Source organism: Molossus molossus, unplaced genomic scaffold (genome assembly GCF_014108415.1).
Source record: "Molossus molossus isolate mMolMol1 unplaced genomic scaffold, mMolMol1.p scaffold_m16_p_22, whole genome shotgun sequence".
Taxonomy (NCBI): domain Eukaryota; kingdom Metazoa; phylum Chordata; class Mammalia; order Chiroptera; family Molossidae; genus Molossus; species Molossus molossus.
The window spans coordinates 37,955,306-37,963,084 of NW_023425358.1; positions in this window are offsets into that span (position 1 = coordinate 37,955,306).

Below are 7,779 nucleotides of genomic sequence, written 5' to 3' on the forward strand. Positions count from 1 at the left end.
GGTGTTCCAGGCAGAGGTAACATCCAGAGCAAAGGCCTCAGGCCGGTGCAGAAAGAGGCCAAAGGTGGGGGCAGCTGACCAGGTCTCGGCTCCAACAGGTGGAGCTGGGATTTGAACCTCAGGACGTGCCCCTGCACCTTACCAAGTTATGGGCCAAAGGGGAGGAGACGGGCAGCTCCGGGCTTGGGCACTGGGAGGGGGAGGCTGGGAAGGGGACTGAGGGCGGCTGTCAGAGGCCCATCTCACACAGGGCTGTGCACCCTGCCGGTCCCTGCGGAAGGCGCCGCCAGGCCGGTGTCCCTCCGGTGGGAACAGGCTGCTGTGCGTCAGGGGCGGCCCTGGGGGAACCTGAGGGTCTGTTTCATCCTGAGCCCTCCCAGGAGCTGCCCACACACCTCGGACCACACCCCATCAGGGTGCCACCGGAGCTGCCTCCCCGCCAGTTGTCCCGACAGCGCGGGCCTCGGCTTTCTCTTCCTCTTTTTCATCCCTTATTTCCGTTCGTACCTTTTTAACCCTTGAACTGGGGAAAAATGCACATAGCGTGACATTTACCGTGAGTGACGTTGAGCACATTCCGTGTCCTGCGACCATGGCCTTCTCCAGTGTTTGCCCCAAAAGGAAACTCCTGCCCAGAGCCGTGCCCCCTCCCACCCCCGCCCCCGCCCCAGCAAACACCAGTTCACTTTCATTCTCTGAGTGGTGGCTTCTTCCAGGTACCTCATCCTAGAGGAAACCTTACACTCTTTGCCAGTTGGTGTCTGGCTCGTTTTATATCGTGCTGGGTTTGTCCGTGTTGTCCCGTGAATGAGAGCTTCACCCTTGTTCACGGCTGAGTAATATTCCACAACACGACTTTGCCACATCTTGATTACTGTTCACCCGTTGATGGACGTCTGGCTGGCTGCTTCGTGAGGAAGGCTGTGTGAACAGTCAGGAGCCAGTGATTGTCTGAGGGACCCTGTGGATGTCCCAGCCGGTGAATACCATCAGGGCTCTGCTCTGACAGTGTCGGGGTGCAGGTGTGGGGGCTGTGTTCTCTCATGCCGCCTGGTTCTGCTCTCCGCCCTCTCTGGGCAACACTGGGCAGCAGGACAAGAGCAGGATGATCTCACCCACACAGTTCATTGAGAAAAGCGAGGTGTAAAAACTCCATGTAAGTCCTGGCCGATTTGGCTCAGCAGATAGAGCGTCGGCATGTGGACCAATGAGTCAGGGGTTCGATTCCGGTCAAGGGCACATACCTCAGTTGCAGTTCGTCCCCAGCCCTGGTCAGGGTCATGCGGGAGGCAACCTGTCGATGAGTCTCTTTCTCTCTCCCTCCCACTCTAGTTGAAGAAAAACAAACAAAACTCCATGTACTGTTGTTAACAGATGACCGGAAAAGGAAAAACCAGGACTCACAGAGCGGTAAAAACAAACAAGTGTTACAGGCAGCAAACCAGGCAGGGGGTAGAAAGTTCATAGAAAAATATAAAGACACCTCTATAGGTAAGAAAATTGAAATCCACGTGCAAATGGAGGAGACTCCGGGTTTTTCGTGGGGCAGAGGGCGGACCATCGATCCGCTGTGGACGAGCAGGAATTGGCCTGTGTGTCAGTCACCTGCAACCTTCCAAGAGTGAAGAGTGGAGAGGACGGAGCTGGAGTCCCGGGGCGGGGCCGTGTGGCTGACCCTGCACTGGCCCCTGGGAATGCCCCAGTCTCTCGCGGCCAGCTGTGTCCCCAGGACGGCTCTAGCAGGCGCACACCGTTTGGGTCTGGGTGTTTTCTCCAGTCGGCCACCTGTGACTTTGATGGGGGAGCTTCATCCATCTACACTGATGGACACACACTTACGTCCTTGCGATCCAATCACAGACGGTGATGATGGCCTGGAAGGGGGCGCTCTTGGCGTCTCGTTCATCTTTCTGTCATCGCGTCATCTTTTCCTCTCCAGTCTTCCCTGGGTTTGCTGATTTTTGCAATGCGAATGTGCCCAGCCCTGGCCGGTTTGGCTCAGCAGCTAGAGCCTCGGCCCGCGGACCAGTGAGCCGTAGGCTTGATTCCGGCCAAGGGCTCGTACCTCAGTTGCGGTTCGTCCCTGGCCCCGGTCAGGGTCATGCAGGAGGCAACCATTGGATGTGTTTCTCTCACATCAATGTTTCTCTCTCCCTCCCTCCCTCCCTCCCTCTCTCCCTCCCTCCCTCCCTCCCTCTCTCTCTCTCTCCCTCCCTTCCTCCCTCCCACTCTATCTGAAGATAAATAGAAAAATATCCTCCAATGAGGATTAAAATAAAATAAAATGTGAATGGGCCTTGATTTCTTTCTCTTTTTGGGAAACTATACTTTTCTGTGTGCTACTTTGGGACTTACATAATATAATTATAGAGCTATATTTTAACAACGTGTGCTCAATTGCGTACAGAACCCCTAGGCTTCAGCTCCACCCCCCAGCACACACACACACACACACACACACACACACACACACTCTCGTCCATTTCAGGAGAAAACAGTCTGAGGGATGAGATGACCCTCATGGCCCTGGGCAGAGCTAGGGCTCAGACCAGCCTCGGGGCTCCTGGTTTCTGTCCTGGCCAACGGCATGGCCTCCCCAGGAAACTGGGGAGCCTCCAGGTCTAGGGGAAGATTCCAGCCTTCTGAGAGGGAGGGAGGGACAAACTCCTCTGCCCTGTGTCACGGGGTGGAGCACGGGCTCTCCCAGCAGCCACACCCACCACAACCATCAGCATCCTCGTGCCTGGTGTCAGTCGTCAAGTGGGGCGTTGTCCGGTCCTGGTCAACCCTCCCTGCCTTTCCATCACCAGGTGTCAGGCCGTGGACATCGCCCCTGTATCCTTTTTAAAAAAATTATGTGCCCTGGCTGGTTTGGCGCAGCGGTTAGAGCGTTGGCCTGCGGTCTGGAGAGGCCCGGGTTCGGTTCCCACTAAGGGCGCGTACCTCGGTTGTCGTTTGTCCCCGACCCTGGTTGGGGTCGTGCGGGTGGCGACCACTCGATGTGTCTCTCACGTTGATGTTTCTCTCTCTCTCTTCCTCCCTCTCTCTCTCCTGCTCTATTTAAAGATGAATACAAAAACGTCCTCGGGTGAGGATTAAAAAATTTTTTTTGTGTGAGTTTATTTGAGCCAAAACTGTTGACCACTGCCAGGGAGCAAAACCTCGACGGATCGAGACAATGCTCTGAGAATGGCGGTTCTGCACCTTGTTGCATACATGACAATCAAAAGAGGAGACGTAAGTGGTTTCCCTGAAATCCACGGGTGAGAGATTAGGGGGGCAGGGAAACCTCTGCCTCGTACCCTTGTTTAACTGGTTTGCTCATCTGTAAAATGGGGCCATGCCCTGGCTGGTTTGGCTTAGAGGTTAAAGCATCGGCCCTTGGACCAGAGGGTCTTGGGTTTGATTCCCAGTCAAGGGCACTGACCTGGGTTGCAGGTTCTATCCCAGCCCTGGTTGGGATTGTGTGGAAGGCAACCAATCAATGTGTCTCTCTCACTTCGATGTTTCTCTCTCTCCCTCCCTCTCGCTTTCTCTCTCTCTAAAATCAATAAAGAAAAAAAAAAAGAAGGTTTACGTGGAGGTGAGGGAGAGCAAGGTGGGGTGGTCACAGGACAGTCAACAAGCTTCTGCGCCCTGGAGGGTGGTCTCCTTTTCAAAGGTGTAACCTAGATGTACAGAGACAAGAGGCAGACTGGCTCACGGCAAAGATGAGCCTTTCACAAAAGAAGTAACATGCCTACGGCTGACTCTCCACCAGGTCTTGACCGGTCAGGGATTTAGGATCAGCTCACCCTGTGAGGTCACTTTCCCTAGAAGCCCTTTTCCCCACAGTTCCTCCGGAGCCGTTACCCTGGGTGGGGCATGTCCGAGATGGTCAGAGGTAAAGATTGGAGCCTGGACCCCTGAGAGCCCCCAGTCAACCCTGCAGTGCCCACAGAGCAGAAGCAAGAAGCAAGCCTGTGTGATTTGGAGTCGCTGAGTTTTATGGGACTGTGTTGCTGTGGCGTAGCCTGGCGGGTCCTGACCGACAGGCAGGAGATCACGGGGCTGTTGTGAGGAAGCTGAGGATATAAAGTGCTCAGAACAGAGCCTGGCACATGCCGGCTGGTGATTCACAGGTTCAGGCCGTCGGCCACCCAGCAGCATGTACCTGCCTGTGTTCACTCATGCTGCTCACTCACCACCTGACGCCTGCTGGCTTCTCTGACTTCCCTGCTAAGCACCCGTCCCTGGGCCCCCAGGCAGGCCTCCTCCTGACTTGTCTTCCCCTTGTTTTCCTTGGACTGTGCTTGCAGCACAGATGGACAAGACACTCATTACACATGCATCCCAGGGTCATGCCTGGTTTAATCATTTTCAGCTTTGTAGAAGGTGCCACATTCTACAATGAACTCCCCCCCCCCTTTATTGATATTAGAGAGAGAGAGGAAGGGAGAGGGAGAGATTCACTTTCCCCCTCTCCAGATCCTGTCTGTAAGAAGCATCCTTTCTGTTGCAGGAAGCGAGAAGCTGCCCCTTTTTCACTGCTGTATAATATTCCACGGCAGACCCATCTCAGAGCTGAGGTTTGAGCTTTTTGCCAGTGTTTTCCTTTTATCAGTACTACTGCTATGGACCTTACAAGTTGTCCTTTGTGAGTGAGGGTGTGAGAGGGTCCTTTTATAAAAGAGGGCTTGGGCCCAGGCCAGTTTGGGTCAGAGGTTAGAATCTTGGCCCACGGACCAAAGAGTCTCAGGTTCAATTCCCAGTCAAGGGCACGTACCTGGGTTGCAGGTTCTATTCCTGGGCAGCCAATTGATGCATCTCTCTCACATCAATGTCTCTCTCTCCTTCTCTCCCTCTCTTTCTCCCTCCCTCCCTCCCACTCTATCTAAAATATCAATGGAAAAATATCCTTGGTTGAGGATTAAAACAAAACAAGAATCTTTAAAAATAGCCCAGTTAGTGTGGCTCAGTGGTTGAGCTGCGACCCATACACCAAAAGGTCACCAGTTCGATTCCTGGTCAGGACACATGCCCAGGTTGTGGGCCCGATCCCCAGTGGGGGCGTGCAGGAGGCGGCCAATCGCTGTTCTCTCTCATCCATGTTTCCATCTCTCTCTCTCTCCCTCTCTTTCCTCTCTCTCTAATATCAATAAAGAAGAAAAAAAAGGAAAGAAAATGAGTAATCACTGAGCAGAGTTGCAGCAATAAGTCACAAAGGAAAGGAAGTGGGGGTGGGGGGGCTGCTGAGAAATTGGAATTGTTTTGGACGGGGTTAGTCTTGACCACTCTGGAGAGGGTGAATGTAAACTTCTGTTAGAGGTCACAGAAAACAAGGATGTAACTGTCTCCCATTCAAGTCCACAGAACCCTGGAGTGCACCCCCTGGCCCGTAGATCCTTGTCATTCGTGACCGGGAGGGGAGGGGCTTCTTTAGATGGAATGGTGGTCAGAGAAAGCCTCTCCAGGAGGTGAGTTGGGAGCTGAAACCAGTGTTTTGACAGAGCTGGTCTGTGCAAAGTCCCTGTGGCTGGGACAGGCCGAGCTGGGCGAGATTTAGGGTAATGAAGACAAAGAAGACGGGGCTGCCCTGAGGAGCATAGCTGATACAGGACACGGCGAGACCCCTACGGGGTCCTGAGGTGTCCCTGCACCAGGCTAGGGTGGCTTGGACCAGGGGGAGGCTGGCTGATGGAACTGTGGGAGAGGAAATGTGATCATGGTGAGGAGGGAGATGGGAGCGTCAGCGTCATTGGGAGACACACCTGGGTGCCACTTGCGACAGGGCCGACGAGAGGGAGAACAGGTTTGCCAGGCTGGGAGTGCAGGACATCAGAGCATTTGGGAGTCTGGGCCCAGAGGCTTGGAGGAGCACCCGAGGAACTCTGAGGAAGCCGCAGGCCCTGGTCCCTGCCCCCAGCCCTGTGGTGACAGAGCCTGGCAGCGGCTGCTACGTGCCTTTACGATGTCCTGCGAGGCTGTGACTGCCTGTCGTCCGTCCATCTTCAGGCAGCTCCGGTGCATGTTGGGCTGAGTCACCCACGCAGCCGGGTCCAGGGGCCGTGGGCACTCGGTGGATGACCTCTCCAGGAACCAGTCTGGCCAGCGGTAGGCTCCGGGCCAGCTTAAGCTTCCCTCAGAAGCCGCTGAGGTTCCTGGATTCTAGCCCTCTGGGGCAGGCAAGATGCTGGAGAGGCCTGGGGTCCCTGCACCCACAATCCCTCATGCTCCTTCTCCCTCCAGGTCCTCATGGAGGGCGTCCCTCCTCCGCAATGGGACTTTGGCACCAGGTGTTCCTCTTAGGGCCACACCCACTGGCCCCCAGTGCAGCCCCTGCGGGCACAGTGGCAGACCCCGCAACCCTACGCATCCTCTCCCTCCCTCTCCCCACAGCCCCTGCCAACCACCAGTCTGTTTCCGAGGGATTTGCCTGGTGTGGACGGGATCACATGCTGTGTGGCCTTTGTGTCTGGCTTCTCTCCCTTTGCAGGAAGTTCCCAGGTGCATGCATGCTGTGGCACGTGTCTGCGATTCCTTACTGAGGTGTAAGTGCACACATTTTTAGAGTGCAGTTCAGAGAGTATGACAACTGTGAAAAGCCACGTATTCCCCGCACCAGTCACTACAGAATGTGTCTGTCACCCCCAAAGTCCCCTCTGGTCCTTTCCCAGTGGACCCCCACCCCAGGCAACCAACCCGTGAAGGGATTTCTGATGCCACGTGGGATGTGCGGCAGGGTTGTCAGTCTGGCTTTTTCCACTTTGCACAAAGGGTTTTGTTTCAGCCGCCCTGTGGCAGGGACGAGTGTCGGCCTCTGCGTCTGCTGTGCGGTGGCCGTTTCCTGGTGTCCTGGGAGTAGGACTTCTGGGTCATAAGGTGGTTATGTTCCATGTGTTGCGGGACACAGGTGCAGCCTATCTCTCTGGGCTTGGCTGGAAGGGACTGGGTTACCAGGCCAGGGTGGGTGGGGCCAGAGGCCACCCTGGTTTTGAACTCCAGGCTGTCACCGTTCCAACCTTCTGGGAGCCAGGAGGCAGAGTCCCATCCTGCCCCTCCCAGAGCTTAGAACCAGCAGTAGCTGCAGAGTCAAAGTGGGCCGGCCGCCCTGCTTTTGTTTAAACAAAGTCTGAAGCTCTGAAGCTCTTGAGATCTGACCCACGCCCTGAGAAGCTTTGCCTGAAGTCCGCCCCCCCCTCCCCCAGAAGGACAAAGACTTTCCGGGAACGGGGTCGCTGGCTTGGACTGTGCTCCCTGGGGGCCAGGGGCGGTGCACTAGAGCACTTGAGGAAGCCCACGGGCTACATTGTCCTACTTAATCCTGGCTGGTATCTCTCTCAATTCCAGAAGAGATTAACTGAAACTCAGAGGACTTTGGTGATTGCCTAAACTCCACCCTGAGCCTGGCGGGACCCATCCACTCAGCCCTCGGGGCTTCAGGAAGGGATCTTCTCCCCAGGCCAGTGTCCCATCAACAGAGTTCCAGTCATATTCTCTGGGCATTGTGCACTGGGGTGCTGGAGAGGATCCCCCGAGGACATTCTGGGGTTTCGTTTGTCTCCACAGCTGCCATATGGAAAAATCACCCAGAACCTGTCAAATTGGAGTCTCATTTATTATTTTTTTGTTTGTTTGTTTTATCCTCACCTGAGGACATTTTTCCATTTTTTTGTTCAGATAGAGTGGGAGGGAGAGAGAGAGAGAGAGAGAGAGAGAGAAACTGTGAAAGGGACACATTGAGTGGCTAACACCCGCACAACCCAACCAGGGCCGGGGACAAACTGCAACCAAGGCCAG